Genomic DNA, 24,099 nt, shown 5'->3' on the forward strand with positions numbered 1-24,099 from the left:
CAAGGTTTGACCTGATAGAAAATGTTGACCCGGTGTCCTGGTTAAATAGTGCATACCTTGGAGAAGTGACCAGGCAATTCCCCACATCCTGTGAGCTGTGCTGACAGCAGAAACCGCCTAATTGGAATAGACAAGCGGTAAGGTGACAGCGTTGCACTTAAAAGCTTGCATTGGAAATGTGGCTACCTGAAAGAGAAATGCTCCTCAACCATTGCTTTGCCCCAGAAGGTTGTGGTGAAATTCGAATTTAACTATTTACTTGGAAATGTCAACTGGCCCCAAGGCGGGATTGTGAGCTTCTCTTGCAAGCTTGTTTCGGGTCCAGGGAAGGCATGGCTTGGCAGTTCGGGCTGGACTGTTCCCATGAGGCACAGGGTCGGACTGATTTGCATATGGCCATGTCTGAACTGGGATGGAAGAGTGGGCTAAAGAACGGTGATGGATTAAACCCAGATCTGTTGACTGGGTGTGAGTGTTTGATTGGTTCAGATGCTCCGTCCATCACCACCCCCTTTTGTACCGCTGTCTTGCAAGACCAGCACTCATCTTTTGACTTGCTGACGGCCGGCATTCCTGTTTAAGAAAAGGTCTGGACTGAATCCACGGCTCTTTTTCGTAAATGGTGGGTTATGAATAATTCCCGAGGAAAGTGGAGAAGGTCTATGCTGCTGAGAAAGAGGTGGATTGCCTTGCATGCTAAGAGTCTGTCTTGCATTACCAGAGCCTGAGATCCCAGGTGCCCATGCTGCAGTGCGATGCTTAGCACTGCTAAACACAATCATGATTGGAGAACAATCTCAAAAGGCCCAGCCCGACTCACAGTGGAATACCCAAGTAGCCCATGCAATAAAGTGCTGTGCCGGCATTAGGCGCAGCGTCCAACATTTGACAGGCATTACTGGGGTGGGTCATCATCACTGTGAGCCCCAGCACAATAGAAAAGTGAGACTGACATTTTACTCAGGAGGAGGAACTCCTTGAGGTGGCATGTCATCATTGTGAGCTCCAACATTCCAAAGGTGTGAAGTCATAGTGTGTCCCTGCAAGAGGCACCACATATGGCGGCATGCCACATTTGTGAGTCCATGCACTCTGTAGAAGTGAGTCCTGTGTGTAACTGTGTTTGGCACTTTATTTAGTGGCCCATTGCTGCTAGAAGCCATTGTGATCTGACCTGAGCTGTACATGAAACCAGCATCTTCAATGCCATGAGTGATAGCTACTTAGAGGACCTCTCAGTGCATGCCTGTTTGTGAGCATCATTGATAGTAGTGCAACTCCCTTCCAGAAATACTCCACATCCAGCCAGTGCTGACCACACAGCATAAACAAGAGTTTACACTACTGAAGACTGATTTGACATCGCCTACCAACGGTGTTTCTTTGTCATAATGTGAAGGACTGGATGCAAAGATGAGCCGGCGCAAGCCCTTCTAGATTATCAAAGGAAAGGGCAATTCCTCTCCGTAGTTACAGTATCACCATGCACAGAATAATTTAAGTGAAAAGGTGACATGTATCCTTCAACAGGTTGTAGCCAGGAGAAAATAAATACAAAAGAGAAAAAACTCATTCAGCAATCTTGTGATTCTTGGTTGAATACGTAGCTAGCACTGGTGATAACAACAAGAGACCACACTTTACCTGATATCAGGAAGGAGAAAAAAGCCAGGCAGAAACTAGACATACAGGAAAATAGAGTCTACAATGAATTACAGTTGTTTGAGAAAAATGGGAACGAGTGTTGAAACACCAAGAAGAAAGAGAACAGATGAAAAAAAGATAATTCAAATAGAAAAATCCAAATTGCCAAATAAAAATAAAGAGACAAAAATAATAAGTGGGCATTGAACAAAATGAAAAATCTGGGAACCAGATGGTTTGCCACGCATCATGCCTTTTCAAGTACTACCTTTTACATGCTTGAAAGAGAAACTTCTCTCACAGGAAGGAACTCTGCCACATCTTGAATTGGGATATTCCAAAATGCCCCAATGGGCTGACCAGCATCTCGGAAAGGGAATTTGAAAAGGCTAAGCTCCACCCTTATTGGCAACTCTGCTCACTCTGTTTGCCCATTAGATTTGGCATAATAATCGAATACGACAGAGTACCTTGCCCACCAAACTCTCTGCCCGCCTACCTCATCCAGAGACGGACAGGCGCTAAGCTTTCCGTCGAAGGAGCTCTCATTGGCTCTGTGGACAGAAAGCATGACACCACCCACCCTATTTAGGGTAAATGAATGAATGACCTTTTACATAGCGCAAACAAATACCCGAAGGCGTCAAGGCACTGCAAACAATTCCACTATCTGATAGGAGCAGAGAGTCTTCACAGATCAATTTTTACAAGGCAAAAAGCCAGGTCTTCAAGGCCTTTCGAAAGGGAAGATATGATTCTACACTAGAGATAAATGGAGGAAGACTATTCCAAAGCTTAGCCGCTGCAATTGAAAAAGGCCCTTTCTCTCCATCGTAACCTCTTGTATCTGGGATCAATAACCCGGTGTTTGGCAGCCCACCGCAGTTTTCTAGTGGGGGCATATTGTTGAAAGGTATGCCTAATTCCCTCAGGTCCTGAATTATGTATTGCCTGTGCACAATGCACAGTACTTTAAACAGAATTCTTTTTTCTGCTGGGAGCCAGTGTAATTTCTTCATGTCAGCCGATATTGAGTGATATTTAGGAATATCTGTTGCTTTCTGTACCAGTTGTAATTTATTAATGGAAGCCTTATTTATATCTAAGTAAAGGGCATTACAATAATCTATCTTGAATAGGATCAATACTACTGCAGCTTGCTTCCGTGCGGCCAATGAAAGGCATGGAAATATCCTTCTAAGGGTTCTTATGACCCAAAAGCAGGGTCACACAATCTTATTAACCTGGTGGGTGGATAATGTAATGCCTTTTTCTGTCTGAAGGTCATAAAAAAAGATATAATGACTCCCTCACCTTGGGAGAAAGCTCCCTGGGTGTTTATTGGACTAATTTTTGTTTTTTGTTGTGCAGAAATAAACTGCTGCTTTCAGAGTTCGTTTCCTAAAAACAAAAACAAAAAGTGTAAAGGTTTGGTGGGTAGCCAACAAAACTGATGACAGATGTTCACCAAAGGTTTTGTACCTTGAAGAAAACTACAATAATGGAGGTCCAGAGATAAAAGGTACAGAGATAAAAGCTGGGCCAGTGGTTATCACTAAATTTGAAGAAGTTCCAACGGAATGGCAGAGGTAATGTCGTCACCATTCCGATGGACACTACTCCATCCATCAAACTTAAAATAAGGCCCATGTTCCTAAATATCAGAATGAACACCTGGCTATCAAAAAAGGTCCTAAGACCAAAATCTATGTCGTTTTATATCCCCTATTATTTCATCCTACCATCCATAAAAAGCACTCCAATGAGTGTTTGGTATGGATGGTAGAATGATAAAGGTAGAATGATGGAAATATTCAGAAGGTGGAATGTGGAGGTGGAATGTATGATGTGGGAGAGACAGTGTGTATGTGCATTTTTTGAGTAGCGTGGAAGTTGGTGATTCTCTTGTTCTCAGATAGTGATTTATCTATGTTACTCTTTATATGTATTTCTTCTTAGGGAATAAACTGGCAATTTCCTACATCGCGTATCTATGTATGAGATATGTGGGGCAGCTACATTTTGGTGACAAGCAACATGGAAGGAAAGCCTGAAGGCACCTGAAGCCTGATGCTATGCTGGCTTACCATTGGATTGGCGCATCTAGTTTGTGCTATCTTTCAACTGTGTGTCTGCAGTTGGGTTTGACTCTGTGGAGCATTTGTCAGCAATCACCAGGTCTCTGGTGTGTAGCTAGCAGAAGAGTTTATGTTCGCACAATGATACTGATATGTGAGGCAATAGAGTGTTCCATCTCAGTAGCAGCATCCAACATTGTAAGAATTGAACATTGTGGTCCTTCATTGTGGTGTAAATGTTTTAGTGATTGTTGAAGTAGAAGAGTGGTAATTGCAGGTTTACAGTAAGGTATTCCAAGCGTAAAGTTTAACATAGGTGCATCACACAAGTCATGCTCTGAGTGTCTGCATGTCTGTCTTCATTTCCAATTGGGCAACACAGTAATATCCTGACCACGGATCTGTGTGAATCAGTTTGAGTTACATTTCAGTCATCGTTATACTACTTTGAGCATCCAATGTTTGCTTTTTTTTGCCCTAAGTTGGATGGTATGCCCAGACGTGGGCCCCTTGCTCACTTTGCCACTGGATTGAAGCTAGCCTGGCTGATGAGGTGCGTTACTCTGAAACCGGTCCCAGAATGCTTGTTTCCTGTCCAGAGAAGACCTGGCTTGGGCTGGACTGTTCCCATGAGGAACAGGGTCAAGACTGATTTGCATATGGCTGGGTCTAAACTGGGGTAGCCTGGTGAGCAAACAAACAATGGATTTAACCCAGATCTCTTGACCCGGGGTGAATGTATGATTTATTCAGCATTCCGTCCATCATTTGTTTGCGTGGCACTATTCACCCTAAGTGGGATGGGTATGCCCAGACGTGGGTCCCTTGCTCACTTTGCCACTGGATTCAAGCTAGCCTGGCTGATGAGGGATGTTACTCCGAAACCGGTCCCAGAATGCTTATTTCCAGTCCAGGGAAGACCTAGCTTGGGCGGGACTGTACCCATGAGGAACAGAGTCAAGACTGATTTGCATATGACTGGGTCTGAACCGCGGTTGCGAAGTGAGCTAAAGAACGATGATGGATTGAACAGAGATCTGTGACTGGGGTGAGTTTCTGAAAAGTTTCAGCGCTGCATCCATCATCTCCTTGTGTTTGCTTTGAGTATCCAATACACAACATATGTAAATGAGCCCAGTTAAAGTTGTTTGGATTTGGATTTAATCATATCTGCACTAAACTATTACACCCACTAACATATTTGCATTGCACTAATTTTCATGTACTATTTAGAGGAAGTTTTCACATGTTGAAAAGGTGAAACAAGCGTGACTACTCTGAGACAACAGTGAGTAAGTTTACTGCAGGCGTCATTTGTGGTTTTAATGAGTTCCAGGCACAATATTCAGTAAACCAACGCCCCTGCCATTTCTATTAGAGTAAGGGGAAACATCGATTGAATGGAAACAGTGGGTGTATTTATCCAGGCTAATGTTGAAGTGTTAGAAATGTAGTTCTCAAACACAATCATCCTTTTTTTTTACTCATCTCATATGACCTCCAAAGCTATTGCACCCAATCGACCTGTACCACCACTGATGCGTATTAGCTTGGTGGTTCCACTCTCAGCTGATGCTCTTTACAGGGAATACTCATAACATGTAACTTGAGCTGACCAGAGGTTTTAATCAATGGGTCATCAGCCTTTCCTTAAACTCTACCAGATGCCGTATCATCCAAAAGATTCCAAAACAGCCCCTTATCTGGCTTTTCTCTATAAACATTTACTCTTTGATCTAAGGTTCTGAAGTATCTAACAGAATTCCACCAATTCACATCATTACTTGAGCCATGTAGGCACGTTCAGGAGGGAGACAGGGAAGCGAGGCAATCTTGCCAGTCATTACGAACACTGAGCAAGAAATAGAAGAATCTGCCGCCCCCCACGAACATCACCAGAGTACAAATGAGGACTCCTCTGAGCCCCACCCTGGTCAAGTCACTTATGGAGGATCCCCGTGGGAGCTGACGACGGCATGAAAAACCAATCCTGAACACTCGCCATTGAGAACGAGGGCTGAAGATTTAGTCCCACCACGCAGATACTTAGGGAACTGGGGTCTTGGCAATGATCATACGTTGTGAATTCACACTGCCTCCTCCGAAACAGCTCCGCCATGGGAAAGGAGAGAGGGGCGGAACCGCTGCCATCCCATACCCAAATTAAACAAAATGCTACCAGTGGCCCCAGCCACAGTGAGACTGCAGCGACTAAGATCACTCACCCGGAAGGAGACCTAGCTATGATCCTGCAAGCTATAAATACCTCCAAAGATTCTATGGAGACCAAGATAGGTGAAGTTCGGGTGGATATGGCCCTCATCCACCAGGATCTTTGTAATGCCGCTGCCTGAATTAAAAAAAGCCAAATCCAGACTGTCGGAAGTGGAAGATGACGTATCGCACTTGAAGGAACAGGTCAAGCAGCAATTATCCCACACTGACAACCTAGATAGGCATGTAGAGGAAGCCGAATACCAATCATGTTGGAATAATCTTCGCCTGGTGGAGAGAAGTCTCCTGATTTTCCAATGCTGCGATCAGAAGACACAGACCTCTTGCAAAGCCCCTAAATCTAGTTTACAATACACTGCCACCAATAGGCATACACTGGTGGACTGAGAATCCTGATCTATGGAGGGGTTCACCCTCTGTTTCCACACTAAGCTCCATAGCCTAATCTGTTTTGAGTTTTAATTAGTCAGGTGAAAGATGCTTGAACAAGAGAAGTACAGGGTGGGGGTTTAGTTGGGAGGTTGGGTAGGGACTGTTATCCCTGCTTTTGTGAGTATTGTTCTGTTTAACTGTAACACTGAGAATGACATCCACAATGTTCTACCAAGCTTCCTTCATAGAGCGGCTGGACACCCCCAGATGCACCAAGGTTCTAGGCACTCACATCTACTAAGTTGCCCAGACCAATGGCTCCACGCACTGCCACCTATTCACCATGACCCAGCCTCACTGTGAGGGTGAACCCCTCAGAGTCCTGTCCTGGAATGTCAATGATGATCCTAATCCTAAATCCTAGATAAAATCAAGTGTACATCGATCTTAAAATACTCACGGATGTCACCCTGGATGTCCTTTTGTTACAAGAGACACATCTTATGTGAAATAAATGCTGTGTTAGGGATTCCATAGGATCTGGCACTCAGGGTTCTCCCAGGGATCCCGAGGAATGGTGATCCTTCTGCGGCGTTCCTTCCCCTTTACACCAGTCCAAACAACCAGTGATCCTCAGGGCTGCTTCGTGACCCTTACGTGAACCCTGGGAAATGCCACTATCAATCTGGTAACGCTTTATATACCTCCGGTGACCCTGAAAACCACCCTCCGAGTCACAGTAGAATTAATAACCTCCATTGCCCCAGGTTTGACAGTGATTGGAGGTGACTTTAACACAGTTTTAGAATTCACTAGGGATGTCACAGGGGGACATAATCTTCCCAACGAATGGACATCCAAGTTAGGCCTATGTGATGTCTGGCAAACTTGGAACCCCCGAGCAATCCAGTACACCCACACATCTGCTGCACACCATACCCACTTCTGCATTGACCCAATCTTTATGCCAGCCCCAGACTCCAGGACGGTCACCGATATCCAAATACTAGCGTGAGGCATATCGGATCACTGTCTACTCCTCCTCCAAGTGGGGGGCCCCATGGGCGCTCCACGTCCTATTTGGAGGCTTAACACCTGGTTTCTCCAAGATCAGGAGTATAGAAAGGCGATTGAGGATGCACTTAAACATTATATCCACACTATTGAGGGTACAGTACAATCTCCGGGTACATTATGGGAGGTGGGTAAAGCCACAATCCGAGGCTACACTAAGGGATATCTCAAACACAAACGCTTGACACTGGATCATCACTTTTCCCAACTGGAGGCCCAGGCCCTCCTCCTAGAGCAAAACACAGCTGCGGTGGATAGAGAAGCTGAACGCCAATAGCTCCATTTGATAAGGGAAGAGATCAAGCAAATATCGCTTGAATCTATAAAATTTCTGTGGAGGTCCTCGGCTGCCCGGGTCTACGGATAGGGTGAAAAAAATGGCAAGTTGCTTCATTAGGTCACTTCCCATCCTCTGGTCAACCGGATAGTTCCGGAAATCCAGGACACTCGAGGACACACCTTTGACACCCCAGCCGCAATTGCACAAACCTTTGTGGAGCATAACTCAGCAGACCAAACACCAGACTCTAGTTCCCAATTTCTACAGGGTATCCCCCTTCAGAGGCTTTCAGAAGTGGATGCCCAGGGCCTCGATGAGGGCATCACAGGAGAGGAAATTGGGGAGGCAATCCCACCACTCGCTACCTGTAAGACTCTCAATCCAGACGGTCTCCCAGAAGAGTACTACAAGGCATTCCGAGAAACTTTGATCCTGTGTCTACATGCTCTATACGAGGAGGTAATGGTGAAAGGAGCCTTCTCCCTTGAAACTGACATGTCTACAGTAGTGGTTATACCCAAAACAGACCCTCCAATGACCTCCTGCTCAGACTACTGCCCAATCTCGCTCATAAACACTGAAAGTAAAATATATGCGAACATCCTAGCTATGCGGCACTGGCAAAGGCCACATGAGGATCGCATCGCATTGTAGGCGGATCAAGTCCTGCTTTTCCTTGCTGACCTGGCATGCTCGGGTCCATGGTGCCTTCAGATTTTTCAGTCATTTAGGGAAGAGTTGGGCCTGCGTCTTAACTTGACCAACTAGACCTTGATGCCCCTTCATATTTCACGAGAGTGTAAGACTGGCAAACAACCATCCACCTACAATTCCTCTCCTTCACATATCTCGGCATCTGGGTGGCTCTCCTCCTGGAGTTGACCTGGTCCCTCAACGTCAACCATTTACTTAAATGCACAAAAGAGGACCTCCATAGGTGGTAATCTCTTCCCCTCAATCCCCTTGACAAGATTGCTCTGTTCAAAATGATGGTGCTTCCCTGGCTCTTATATGTGATTCAGAACCTCCAACTCCATCAAATCTATTGTTCCCTGATAAACAACTCCCCATCCACCCCAGATTCTCTCAAAACTCGTTGTGAGCATTGGCTCAGCCCCTTAGAGGAAGAGGACTGGAGAGATGCACTGATGGCCCCCTGGGTACTCATCATATCTGCCAGGCTTCGCCTAATCCGAATATACTATCTCTACTGCGCATACCTCACCCCTGCCCGACTACACCGAGTGGGCTTCATTCCTACCCTAAGTTGCCCACCTTGTGCGGCGGACCCTGCAGATTTCTATCACATGGTCTGGTCTTGCACCTCCCTCTCCAATTATTGGGCATCAATAGAGGTTGATTTGAGCAAGATACTGAGATGGACGGTCACCCTTAGTCCTCTTACCCGTCTCTTACTGGTGGTTGAGGGGATGGATGGCTTCCGAGCCGATAAACTGTTCTTAGAGACGACCATCCTGGTGGGCAAAAGAGACTTTGAAGTCACCTGGAAAGGCTCTTAATTTCCGACCATTGCGAAATGGCGAAAAGTAGTGGACTGGTGGGCTGTGCAAAAAAAATCTGGTGTACGAAATGAGAGGTTATCCTGCCAAGTATGGGCACATACAGGGCAAGGGGTTGGGTTTGGTGAACTGAAGACACACTGGTAGGGGCTGGGTAACCTGGAGACGCACTATGGGATCAACCCGACTCTATGAACTACGGGTAATATCTGGGGAAGTAAACGTCTGTATCGTATGTCATGGTGTAGCATTGTTATATGTTGTTCTTTTTAAAAAAAAATAAGGGGCGTGGCCAAGATGGCGGCAGTGTAGGACGCGTTTCTCGGTCCCTCCGACGCCGCCAAAATATAAGCTTTAATTATCACCCTGTTCGGTGACCATGGGCATTGGCAAAGTTGCTTTGGCGTCCCTGGGGGCTGGCGAGTAGAGGTTGGTGTCCCCCTTTTGCTGTCTGGAGCCCTTGGAGCGGAGCAACGCGCCGCGGCCTTCGCCAGGCACGCGCCGGATTGGAGCTGACCCCCTACAGCGGTTGGCGCTGGCGAGGTGAGAGCGGGATGACTGCGGCCGCCTTGACGCTACCTACGAGGCTGGAGAAAGAAGGAGAGTGAGTCCCGAGAGGGCGGCTGGGGACTTGACTGCTGGTCCTGCCGAGAGAGCTCGCCGAGCCCGGCGGGTGCGGAGCGGGTTCCGAGAGGCAGGACCCCCGATATCCCCGGGAGTCGGGGACCGAGAAGAGGCACCTGACCGCAGCGGGGAGAGAGAGACACCTCGGCCCCGGAGCTCCCGGTGCCTGAGTGGCGTCCCAAGGCGGAGATCTGCTGCGCCGGGGACCGCAGTGGTGAGATCCCCGTTTGCCGGGTAAGTTCTCCCTCACGGCACAGCGGTGCTAAGAACTACGAAGCAGGTGAGACCCGCTGGGGTGACCCCGCGGGGTGCTTCGGACCTCGGTCCGCACGTCGGCAGACGGTGCTGGCTTGGGGGGATCGCGGGGGGCCGGGGTAGCGAGGCAGAACTGTTGCACCATTCGGCCCTGAGAGGGGGCGGCCGAGGCCTGCTGCATTTCACGCATCCTGGAGCACTGTGGCCCTGTTCCTCGTGGTCCCCCTGGCCCTACGAGACCCGCATTTCGGCGGGGGATCCCTGCCTGATTACCGAGGGGGTGGTTGCTTACCCCCTTTCCTATACACGCCTGGGGGACATCCTTGTGACACGTATCTGGCCTTCTTACCTAAAGCATTGATCCCCGGCTGCAGCGCGGCTAGGCCGCAAAGACTTTAGAGGGGTGGTGGCCCCGCCGAAGGGCCGTGAAGCGGCGACCATCGAGGGGGCGAGGGAGTGATACTCGGCACGGTGAAGCAGCCCCGAGGGACAAGGCGGGTCGGCGCCTGAGACTGAGGCCACGCGAGAAGAATAGCCCTACCACCGTCGCCGGAGAGACCCGTTAAGCACGACAAAATGGCGTCGACCAGACCTAAGAAAGACAAGCCTGCAAAGGAAACTGTGCAAAAAACCCCCACGCAACTGGCCTCTCCGGGAACTGCCAAACCTCCGCGCCAGGAGGATGGCGATGCCCCAGCGACGAAGTCATTCATGCTTGAGCTGTTCGCGGCTATTAAGGAGGATATCACGGAACTGCGTTCCCAACTTGCGTCGAACATGAGAGCTGAGGAGAGACATGGATGGGGTGGGAGAAAGGGTTGCAACCTTGGAGGAGCACGATCTGGGGGCCGCAGAGGACATACACAGGTTACAGCAGGATGTGATCCGCCTCACAGAACAGAACCTTGACCGTCAGGCCCACGCCGAGGACTTGGAGAACAGGTCCCGGCGGAACAATATACGTATCAGAGCGGTCCCGTGGAAGGGGGAGGGAACGGACCTACGTGAATATGTGGAAGCGCTTTTTAAGCATATACTGCAGGTGGAGTTACCCATAGAGATCAAGATGGACAGGGTGCACAGAGTGGGACAGCCTCGAAGTCCCAAGGCCCCCCTCCGGATATTCTCGTGTGCGTTCACGACTTCCAACTCAAGGAAAGAATACTGCGGCAAGCGCGGGACGGATTCCCACTCCAGTTTAGAAATCATAGCCCGGTGCTATTTCAGGACCTAGCAGCCTCCACTCTAACTAAGCGGAGAAGCTTCAAGCCCGTCACGGCGCATCTAAAGGAACAAGGGATTCCCTATTCTTGGGGGCACCCGTTCCGCCTCATCTTCAAATGGAACTCCAAGCTGATAGAGGTTCGGTCTCTGGAGGAGGCTCTTTCCATAGTGGGTTTGGATGATTTGACCACCCAGCCTGAGGGCAGCGTCCGTCTCGGGTCTGGCCCTGACCGGTCCATAAGCCAGGAAGAGCGAGGGGACGCAGTGGCCTCGGTGGCGTTGGTGACGGAGGCTCCTGGGGTCACTTGAATCCTAACGGCGTTACCTGGGCCTACACTAAGGGTTCTGTTTGCTGGGTACCGGAAGGGACCGGGTGAGGATCACCTGTATCTCCCATCAGTGTTCCCCCTGCTTTTTTCACCAATCACCTTTGGATGATGGACAATATGTATGTTCTGAACTGTTTGTTTATCTGTATTTTCCTTTTTCGGGGTTCTGTTGGGATGGGGGATGGGGGAGGAGTGGGGAGGCAGGTTCCAGGTCCAGGGGGTCCTTCGGTGAGATTCGGGGGACCTTTCTTTGCGATAACTCTATTCTGACAGGCAAGGTGCGTGGGTTGAGAGGCTTCCCACTGGGCAGGCAAACTCATGAACGAAGGTTTTGGCTGGCGGGCAACCAGCAGTTTGGGGACTTCGGTTCCCCGTTTGAGGTCCTATGCCCTCGACTGGATTGAAGGTCCTCACGCTGAATGTGAGAGGACTTAACAATCCGGTGAAACGGAAGGCGATACTCTCCCTTCTGGACGCCTCCAAGGCAGACATATGTCTGCTGCAAGAGACCCACCTTTTGAAGAAAGACTGCTCCAGGATGCGGTCTCGATGCACACCAATACTACTCCTCATCTTCCACCAAGACGGCTGGGGTGGAAATACTGGTAGCCCAGCGGTTCGGGGGAAAGTGCTGCAGAAGGGGGCAGAGATAAAGGGGCGGCTGCTATCATACAGATTCTCCTTGGGGGGGGGTCCATCTTTTCGGTGTGCTCTATCTATGCTTTGAATGAGGGTCAAGAGAAGTTCTTACATACAGCCCTCAAGGAGGTGGCTGCTCTGCCTGATCGCCATGTCTTGGTGGGTGGGGATCTGAATTTAGTGATGGACACTCTGCAAGATAGGTCAGGGCAGCGCTCCTCTCGGGCAGGTACCCTCTCTGAGGAGGGATTAGCCAGACTGGGAGACATGGGGATGGTGGACTTGTGGCGTAGTTTGCACCCAGGTGAGACGGGATACACATACTACTCGCACGCCCACAAAATCTACGCGCGCCTTGACCACTTTTTGGTTTCTTCCCCTATGCGTATGCGAGCGCTTGCTGCGGAAGTTGAAATTGCTGCTGTGTCATTGCCTGATCACTCCCCTATGGTGGCGGTGTTTACCCTCCCCCCACTGTTCCGCAGACAGCGTTCCTGGAAGTTGCGCGACACACTCCTACACCGGGCTGAGGTGCTTAAGAAGCTTCAGGGGACTATTAGAGATTTCTTAGAGCATAATAACACCACAGACACCTCTTTAGCCACCCGCTGGGAGCACTTAAGGTAGTCCTTCGAGGGAAGCTGATCGCGATCTCGACGGCTGAAAATGCAGAGCGCGGGCGAAAACGAGAGGAACTGTCACGGAAAACACGTGAACTTGAGCACATGCACCAACGCACGGGGGTGCCTAGAATATGAAAACAGTTACGGCAGACCCGGCAGCAACTGGCGGCGCTCGACCAGGACCGAGCGGAATATGCGGCATTGCGGGTACGACACCTTTATTACACCGGGGGGGATCGGTGCGGGAGGTTGCTAGGACGCGCATTGAGAGAGGTGCAGCAGAGACACGCGGTCCAGGAGATTGTCACACAGGACTGGAGGGTTGTCACCGAAGATGCAGATATTGCAGCGGCCTTTAGCGATTTTTACACTTCCCTGTACATGGGATCCTCTTTGGACCCGGCAGAAGGCGAGAGATTCTTGGAATCCGTCTCCCTCCCCTCACTGACCCCCGAGCAAGCGGAGTCACTAGACCGGCCTATCCGACCGGAGGAGGTCATTGCGGCTATATCACGCCTCAAACTCGCAAAGGCCCCTGGCCCGTATGGCTTCTCCGCCGTTTTTTACAAGACGTTCGGCGTGCAGGTAGTGCCACTTTTGACTGCTCTCTATAATTCCTTTGCTGAGCCGGGAGCAATCCCAAGGGATCTGCTGGACGCGACTATCTCCGTCATCCCCAAGCCTGGAAAGGACTGCACGCGCTGTGAGGCCTACCGCCCTATCTCTCTACTCAATGTAAATCTCAAACTCTACACTAGTATACTGGCGACGCGACTCGCACTCCTCATGCCCGACTTGATTGACCCTGATCAGGCAGGTTTCATCCCTGGGCGCCAAACAGTAGACAACACAAAGAGGGCGCTGCATCTCCTGGAGAAAGCCACGAGGACGACAGGAGAATATATGTTTTTAGCGATCGATGCCGAGAAGGCGTTCGACCGGGTTCATTGGCCTTATCTTGAGCGGGTGCTACTGAAGGTGGGCTTGGGAGACAGATTCCGCACATGGGCCTTCAACTGCTACTCTTATCCCACGGCGACAGTCAAAGTCAATTGCTATTCCTCGCCTCGCTTCCCCATCGAGCGCGGCACGAGCAGGGGTGCCCGCTGTCTCCCTTACTCTTTGCCTTATATATGGAGCCACTGGCACAAAGCTACGACTTAACCCGGAGGTACATGGCATTAAAATCGAAGCCTATACGCACACCATCAGCCTTTATGCCGACGATGTCCTCCTGTCGCTATCTTCCCCGCCGGCCTCCCTGCCTGCCTGGAAAGCCTCAACGCCTTTTCTAGGGTGTCGGGCTTTAAGGTTAACATGGCCAAATCGGAAGCCTTGGATCTCTCCCTAGAGGCGCACACCCGCTCCCATCTTCAGAACACCTTTCCATTCCGTTGGACGCAAACCGCTGTCCCTTACCTGGGGATCCACCTCGCCGCCACACTGCAGGACACGGTCCGGGTCAACTATACCCGTCTGAGCTTTCTGATTCGCAAGGAGCTCAGTCGGTGGAAACACTTGCCACTGTCTTGGCTAGGTAAGGTGGCAGCCGTCAAAATGACGATCCTACCACAGATTCTTTATCTGTTCCGAGCCATCCCCCTTCGCCCTCTGGATGGTTGGCTCCGCCAGACACAAGCCGAATTGGCACAATTCATTTGGAATGGCAGGAAGCCTAGAATGAAACTCAGAGTGGCAATGCTGCCGCCTGAGAGGGGAGGTGTGGGTCTAACGGATCTACTGCTGTATTATCAGGCCACCCAACTTAGAACTTTAGTCGTATGGAGCAGATGGGAGTCAGAGGACCACTGGCTCTTCCAGGACCAGGCCATAGCAGGCCGGCCACTCCAGGAAGTACCATTTCTCCGGAGACAGCATAGACCTCCCAACCTCTACGCCTCTTACATCACAAGGGTACCTCTGGAGGTATGGGACAGCACCAATCTGACGCACGAACTGACCACCTTCCCTTCCCCGCTAACACCTCTAATTGATAACCCTGAGTTTACCCCTGGACAGGATGTCACAGCCTATGCGAGATGGCGCCCGGCAGGATGCAGGACTCTGTTCCATATGTTTGATGGCAGCGGGATCATCCCCTTTGAGACATTCAAGCTGGCCTACAGTTTGCCGGAGTCGGAACGTCTCCGATACTTACAAGCGCGACACTGGGCTCTTAATCAGGTACAGGAGTTGGCGACTAGGCCCCTGCGGCCTTATGAGTATTGGTTGCTCACGAGGAAAACAGATAAACATCTCATCTCTGATCTCTATCGCATGTTGCTAGACCGCTACACACATGTCTATAACTCAGGTAGGGCCAGATGGGAAAGGGAGTTAGGACGCACACTCAGCTCTAAAGAATGGGAGGGGATATACTATCGCGCGCGGCACTCCGCCTATCACATGGGCCTGACTGACACACTCACCAAGATAGTGACATACTGGTACTACACCCCGGAGAGGTTACATGAGATGGACCATAGTAGGGAAGCAACATGCTGGCGCGGCTGCGGGGAAACGGGGTCCTTAACACATCTTCTCTGGGACTGTGCACACCTCTGTGGTTATTGGAAGTTAGTCTTGGATGAGGTTGATGCCCACTTTGACACTGAACTCCCAAGGTTTCCTTCATATGTCCTCCTAAGCCTCCCAAATCCCGTTACGTACCCCTTACGATCGGGCAGGGGCAGACTGATCGCCATCGCTATTGGATCTGCACTACAAAACATCCTGTCCCTCTGGCGCACCACTCATAATCCTTCAGTGCAGGGATGGCTGTCTAGATTGTGGGCGGTACTGGGCATGGAAAAGCTGTCCTTAATCAAAGCGGGGGAGGGCGCGAAATATGTGGAATTGTGGCAACCATTTCTGTCTCTTTTAGCCACAGAATTCAAGGAGATCACATGTCCTGCTGAAGTCAGAGGAGTCAGAGGAGGATTGCCCTGTAAGGGGGAGGGGGGGGTGGGGGGGGGGGGGGAGTTCGGACCTGGAGTGGGGGGGGGGAGGGGTAGGGGGGTGGGAGGGGATGTGGGGTTGGGGCATGGTTGGGGTGGGGTGGGTTTTCTTTTTCTTCAAGTTACCTGCTTTTTCAGCCTTCACTCACTAGGGTCTGGCCACACGGCCACATTGCTCCTTTGGTCACGACGAGATTTTATGACGCGCCGGCCCCTCGGGTTTGTAGGTGGCATGCTGTGTTTAACGCTTGGTTGCTAACCACAGTTTCTGGTGTGTATGTACAGTATTGCCTTGCTGAGCCGGCCCATTGGGTTGTAGGCGCTTGATGTTCGGTCTTTTGTGCTAAAAAATTACCAATAAAAAGATTTAATACTAAAAAAACAATAAAATTGACTATCATAAAAAAGAAAGACAACAGCAAGTTTGTCCAAGGTGAAGTCCAGAACTTTCAAATAATGGCAAGCAAACACAGGACGACCATATAAAAACCATTGTTATGGCACCTGTACAAATATTTTCATTTGTCAGGCTCACTGAGTACTATGCTATATACATAGAAAAATATTCAAATACGGAGGAACCAGTGCATAGACCAATGGAAATAAAAGGTAACGTTTTATAAAAAGAAAAAAGTTTAAGGATTAAATAGGAAATAGTTTCAGCTCCTTCTTTAAAAATGTTTGTGTACAGCATGAGATATGTGGATGCCGTTGATGCTTTTAGCTATGCCATAGGTGCAGTATTAGGCTGCTGAACATTTCAGAATGTACCTTTGGGGAACCAAGCTTGCTGTGACAAGAAGATCACAAGCCTTTGATAAATATCTTACCACATGCTGTGGTAGATTTCGGACATTTCAGATAGCCCAGTTTATATTTTAGTTGCAAACGTGTCTTTTCCTTTTCCAATATATTCCAGACAAGTTGAATGCACAGGCTGAAAGGATGTCTTGATTTCCTCTGCAGTTGGAAGGAAGTGGGATTGATTTTGAAGAGGAGGGGGAATGTGAAGCAATGATTACTTAGGAGGATTTGTTGGAAGGTTTCGGGAAGCATACTGAAATGGGGTTTTCTGAGCACAAACTATAAAGATAAACTGAGAAGGATACATTTCCTTGTGAGGTGAATGATTATATGGCGAAAGGATGGCCTGAGAATTGGTACTTGTATAGGGTTTGCTGGGTGTATAAAAATATCAAAGAGGAATTGATATTTAACAATGACATCATAGCATGGATTAACAGAGTTACACAACTTGGAGATTTACATAAGAAGACAGAAGGAGATGTTAATAGTAATATTTTGGCATGAAAAATAGTGTAACATATTGAGTAACAAATTGAAGGTGAAGGAGTATTTGTGCGGGACTAGTATAGATGCCACAAGTGACAGACAGGTGACAAATTGTGAGATTTGTAGTAGTAGTGACAAAATGACGATAAAATACTATTTTCCTGTTGTGTGGAGCTGACCAGAGTACTTTCAAGGAAATTGCAAACAGGTGTTATGGGACTATTTTCAGTTCTTCCTCAGAGGGAATCAATCATATACTATACTATGACTGACTGTTATTATAAGGGGTCTTGGGTACACATGCCCAATAGTGTCACTACAGAACAGGAGATCAATAGGTAAAGAAGGTATATTTTGCTGTGAAGGTGATCTTGACTACACTAGTTACAGTAAAACTGATTTCATCTCTTGCAAGTTTATTGAGCGATGACTTGATCATTCAAGGGTTCTGATGGGTGGCGGGAATTGAGGATTGAGTCTTATTTAATACCTATTAATTTGTTTCAGTCAGACCCTTACTCCTGGCAATGCAGCTCTTTGACAGTTTTTGAATGATATCCGTCCAAAGAAAAAGTGGTCTAAATTGGTCATATTTTTGATATAGAGGATGCTGGAAGACAAGCTCTAGGTTCCACAGCTCAGGTGAGAACTCATCCGGTTGGAAAATCTAGTAATCTATGTCACATGTGAGGTGCATCACTGCTGGATGTGTAATTTCATCCCTCACCTTGACGAACTTAAAAGGTATTTAGAGATCATTAGTCTCCTCTACTTCTTTTGGGTCAGGTAGCAATAACCAAAATGTTTTCCTTAATAAAATGACTAACTCCTCCAGAATCACCACATTATAGCCAGAAATCCAATTTAATGAGCAGAGTTTCTTATGGAGCAGCAGAGCTTTGTGTGTCTCAATGGCAAAATTCTATATCTCTTGCTTTGAAGGAGGGCTTGGAATGATGAACATTTTATCCCACTACCGGGCATTGTATTTAATTGTCATCAATAATTGGATTTCTGGTAAGCAGGTGGACCAAGCTTTTTGGTCTAAGTGGTGGATGTTGGATGATTTGCCTCCTTTACATTACTTCTCTGGGAGGACATCTTCCATCTCTCATTGGGCCTACAATTTGCTACTGAACAGATCTTTGAGCTATGACAACACTCAGAGCTTCTCATTGCAGTGGTATGTTGACTCGTGAGAAAGGCCACTCTCTGGTTTAGGACACACCTGGCTCATGTATTTATGCAGAGACCCGAGTTTAGCTTTAGAAAACGAAAGGGCACAATTGACCAGTGCCTAAACCTGATTATGATTATCTTTAAATATACTCGAGCCAAGGAGGGCCAGCTATATATGGCATTTATGGACTTAACAGCCGTATTTGATTGCGTATCTCATAGCAAGTTATGGGCAATAATGGAAGAAATTGGAGTTGATCCACCCATCATTGCTTTTATTGGCAGCTGTATACAGGAGCAACAGTTTATGTTCTGTTTGGAAGGAATGATGTACGTACAAGGCCATCTAATATCAAAAGAGGGGCAAGATAGGGTTGTTTACTCGCCCCATTTTTATTCTCTTTGTACACTAATGGGCTGGAGGCAATCTTGGGGGAAATGATTAAATATGTCCTCTAAGTGGAGTCATCCCCCTTACCTATATTCCTCTATGCGGATGATGCAGTGCTCGTGGCTAGAAATCATATGGCGTTGCAGAACCTCATAAAGGAGTACATGAGTTATGTGCCTATGTTAGACCTGCGTGTAAACGTTTCAAAATCTTTTGTTTTAATTTAAGGAGTATGGTCTAAGAAAACTTTTAATTTCCATATAGAGGAGAAGAAATTAGAAGTGGTTGATTCGTTAACCTATCTGGGTGTATTATTTGCCAAAAAGCTTTCTTGGGAAAAGATGGTGTTACGTGGACAGGTCCTTTTGGAAAATGGGATCAGGGCATTTGCAAATCTTTCTACAAAATTAGGTTAGAAACCTATACCAGAAATGTTAAATATATACCAGCTAAAAACGCTGACTAGTGCCACATATGGGTCAGCAATTTGGAGAACGGTAGACCCGGCTCCATTGCAAAGTGTGGAGGACGATTTTTGTAATAAATTGCTCTTGCTTCCCCGTTCATTTGCAAATTATCTAGCACATTTAGAATTGGATTTAGCACACCTTGAGGACATAATAATATTGGCCCCACTGTTATTATGGCTTTCCATGTGGAAAAGACAATGTGTACTAAACCAGGCGACCTTGACCATAGGATCCCCTGTTTAAAACATATAGAGAATACCTCGACTGAGATAGGGCTCCAAGATCCATTTCAGTCGCCATTGCTGTGTCCCTCGTTCTCAAAGGCGAAATTTTAACAAATTTTCCTAAAAAAACTGCAAATGATAGGTGGGAAAGAAATAAAGTAAAAACAAAAATTGCATTTAGTTTCCTCTCCTCTCTTAAAGATATATTACATTTATACCTGTCATTTGTACAGAACCTTCAGCATAGATACATCTTGATTAGATTTAGGCTGAATTATGTTCCTGTAATGTATGGTTTACCGGCTAACACTCACTCGGTGAATGATTTACCATTATGCCCCTGTAATGAGAGAGCAACTCAAACCACGTTACATATTCTATTTTTCTGTACCTTTTCTATACCCCAAATGAAAGCTTTTTTAGTTCTGATGTTACAAAAATATAATCTTGCCCAATGTATCCCTGCACTGCACTTTATTCAACAGCTCCCAAGCCCTTATGTGTGTTATACTGTTGCCTCTTATCTATGGGAAGTGACCAGACTTATACTTTTATCTTTACAGATGTTTTAATGGACTGTAAATATTTGTCAAAAAATAGTGAAGTTAAGAAAATGATTTTATATGATGTATGGCCTTAGATGTTTTTATTGGATGTACGGTTTTAACTGATATCTGTACTTGTACTTTTTATGCAGTGAAATAATCAGCCACGGCCGCTGCAGGTAAGAGCTGTGGGACAGTGGGGCCGGCTGGGGGAGGGGGGATTTCAAGAGACAACCACAAGGGAAAATTAAATAATTAATTAATTTTCCAATGAGGTCGCTTATTGAAAGCCCCCCCCAGCCAGCCCCACCGCCTCACTACTCTTACCTGCAGCGGCCGCAGCTGGAAATAATGCGAAATAAAGCAAAAGTAAAAGATAAAAATAAGTATTTGCCCTTAAGGGGTGTTAAACCTGACACTTTGGTGTGATATTCTGCCAGAAATTTGCCATCACTCCTCTGTTTTTACTGAATTCGTTTTTGTTGACTTTAGCCCTGGTAACCAGAGGTAAAGTGCTTGTGCCCTCTCCCTTAAACGTGGTAAAATTGGCCTATACCTAATTGGCATGTTTAATTTACTTATAAATCCCTAGTATATTGTACTACAGGCACCCCTGGTCTGTAAATTAAATGATACTAGAGGTCTGCAGCACTTGTTTTGCCACCCACTAAAGTAGCAGTGAAAAACATGTCTAAGGCCTGCCACTGCAGCGTGTAGTGCAGGTTTAAATTGTTATTTCGACCTGGCAAAAAAAACTTTTGCCAAGTTTTGGAACAGGGAGAGAAATGCTTCCTCCACTCATTTGAACTGCAATTTAAAATCCTCTTTAATGGTAAAGTTGGATTTTAAGTTACTATTCTAAAACTTCCACTTTTAGAAAGTTGTCATTTTTCTGCCTAAGCCAAATGTGACTTTCTGTTAGAGGCCATGGTCACATGATCATGGCTCTCCTGTGGTGTGTTGTGTATTCCTTTCAGACATGGGGACAAAAGGGCCTACGGTGTGGGGCAGCGTGATCTCCTGAGCAAGATGTCCTGGGTTGTTGTACTCAGCCTTAGTGAACTTTAAAGGATAGCCTGAGAGCTGCATCCACCCCATTCCTGACTTTTGAAGCTGTTGACCCAGGCAGTGTCAAATGCAGCTTTCACCTAGGCCTGCCTGTCCTTTGTTACTCTAGACAGTTTGGCACTACACCCAGGAAAGGGGAAGGATTAGACAAAGGGGACATCCCCCACCCACAGGCTGGCACTGGGTATATGAATAGCACCTTCAGAGCCTATAATCAGAAAACTCCTGGACCTGTGGACGACTCTGAAGAAAGTCTGTCTTGTCTGAAGAAGGAGGACTCAACCTGCTTGCCTTGTACTCAGAACCACATAAGTGACTCTATTGGTCCGTCACCTGTACTCCTGTTTGAGCTACAAGGATACAACAAACGTACAGAATCCTTCTGTACACATGCACAGCTGGCCAGCGCCAACTGGTTCTGCCCGAACCCTGGTGCTGGAAAATGCTATAGTAAGTCCTGCTCCACAAGAGGTGCCCCTCAGGTCCTACACCATTGGCTAGCATCAGAGTGTATTCCTTCTGCCTCAAACAACTCATGTAAAAATCCTTTTTGTCTCCTTAAGACCATGGGTGGACTTTGCTAAAATAAAAATGACTATCTGCAAACCCCACCCACGCAAAGCTCCACTGACAACCTAATCTTCACATCAGCTATGATCATCCATGTCAGCAACGACAGCCATGCCTCCTGGCAACGTAAATCTCCAGTGATAACTGCTACTCGAGCTGACAACCAACTCCTTGCGGCCCCCACCAACACAAAGCTCCTGCTGAGGTTCCTCGCACTGACACAGACTCAAAGAAGGTAAACTCTTCACCAGGACCAGACTGGTCCCTGTGTCCAGCCCACACTCAATCATGGTTAGCCTGAACTTTGATACAGTTTAGTGCGACCAGATACCCACAAGTGGGTCTTTGTGCTTTTCGGTGATTTTATTCATGTAGAACTTATAAAATTCATAACTCGGTTTTAGTGATTGAATTTTTGTTGTTTTCGTGTCATTTTATTTATTAAATGTGACTCTATTTTTCTAAATTGGTTTGGGATTTTTTTTGTGGTTCGTTATCACATTGTGACTGTTTGGCTGCTGCTTTAAAACTTTACAAATTGCCTCCAAGTTAAGCCTTACTGTTTTTGTGCTAAGCTACCATAGGTTTAAGCACAGGGTTATTTGTTGACTTTTGTGGTTCACCCTGACAAGGATTGTGCTTATTTACTTGAGTGGGGCTTCCACCCCACTCATCTAATAACCCAATTTCCTACTTTGGTGCTCAGTGGTGGGATCCCTTACTTATGTTTGTAGTGTCACTCAGTGATTTGTGGAAGATCAACAATCCCTTACAATAATCTTACATTAGAACAATTGTTTTCCAGTTCTACTTGATTTTGTTTACATCTGTTTATTAAACATGTTATATTTTTGTTCCTTACATACAGTGTTCATAGTAGTCACATCAGGGATACATCATCATGACTAATCTGCACAATAAATGAGCAAAAACAATAGCATATAGTGTAATAATGTGTTAGCGGATGACATCTGTGAAGAACAGGAACAGTTGGTCTAAAAAAACAGCATGGTACACAATTCAAGTGCGAATCAGGATGACCAGTCCACATTTGTGATAATACTTGGAAAAAGCAACACAGATAAACAATATATATCTAATAAAAACAATATAAACGAGAAACAGACCTGCATCCATACAGTACACAAAACATTTGTAGTAAACCCAGCAGGAAGAAAAAACAAGCATTTACAACGCAATGGTTTCGCCTTTGGAAAAGTTAGAGCTATTGGCATTGCTCACACACAGAGCCCCACACACAAATACACACACACACACACACACACACACACACACAGAGCCAGACACACACACACAAAGCCAGACACACACACACAGAGCCAGACACACACACACAGAGCCAGACACACACACAGAGCCAGACACACACACAGAGCCAGACACACACACACAGAGCCAGACACACACATAGAGCCAGACACACACACAGAGCCAGACACACACACAGAGCCAGACACACACACACAGAGCCAGACACACACACACACAGCCAGACACACACACACACAGCCAGACACACACACACAGAGCCAGACACACACACACACACAGCCAGACACACACACACAGCCAGACACACACACACACACAGCCAGACGCACACACACAGAGCCAGACGCACACACACAAAGCCAGACGCACACACACAGAGCCAGACACACACACACACAGCCAGACGCCCACACACAGAGCCAGACGCCCACACACAGAGCCAGACGCCCACACACAGAGCCAGACGCCCACACACACAGCCAGACTCCCACACACACAGCCAGACTCCCACACACACAGCCAGACGCCCACATATACAGCCAGACGCCCACACACACAGCCAGACGCCCACACACACAGCCAGACGCCCACACACACAGCCAGACGCCCACACACACAGCCAGACGCCCACACACACAGCCAGATGCCCACACACACAGCCAGACGCCCACACACACAGCCAGACGGCCACACACACAGCCAGACGCCCACACACACAGCCAGACGCCCACACACAGCTAGACACCCACACACAGCCAGACGGCCACACACACAGCCAGACGCCCACACACACAGCCAGACGCCCACACACAGCCAGACACCCACACACAGCCAGACGCCCACACACAGCCAGACGCCCACACACAGCCAGACGCCCACACAGAGCCAGACGCCCACACAGAGCCAGACGCCCACACACAGAGCCAGACGCCCACACACACAGCCAGACGCCCACACACAGAGCCAGACACACACACACAGAGCCAGACACACACACACAGAGCCAGACACACACACACACAGAGCCAGAAACACACACACAGAGCCAGACACACACACAGAGCCAGACACCCACACAGAGCCAGACACCCACACACACAGAGCCCCAGAGCATAATTCCAAGAGCCGCACGTGGGGTCAGTTATGTCATAGCGTACTTAGTAACATAGTAAGGTTCATCCATCACAGTAAGAGACAGTGTGTTATACAGTC

The sequence above is a fragment of the Lissotriton vulgaris genome, chromosome 3_1 (genome assembly GCF_964263255.1).
Source record: "Lissotriton vulgaris chromosome 3_1, aLisVul1.2, whole genome shotgun sequence".
Lineage (NCBI taxonomy): Eukaryota > Metazoa > Chordata > Amphibia > Caudata > Salamandridae > Lissotriton > Lissotriton vulgaris.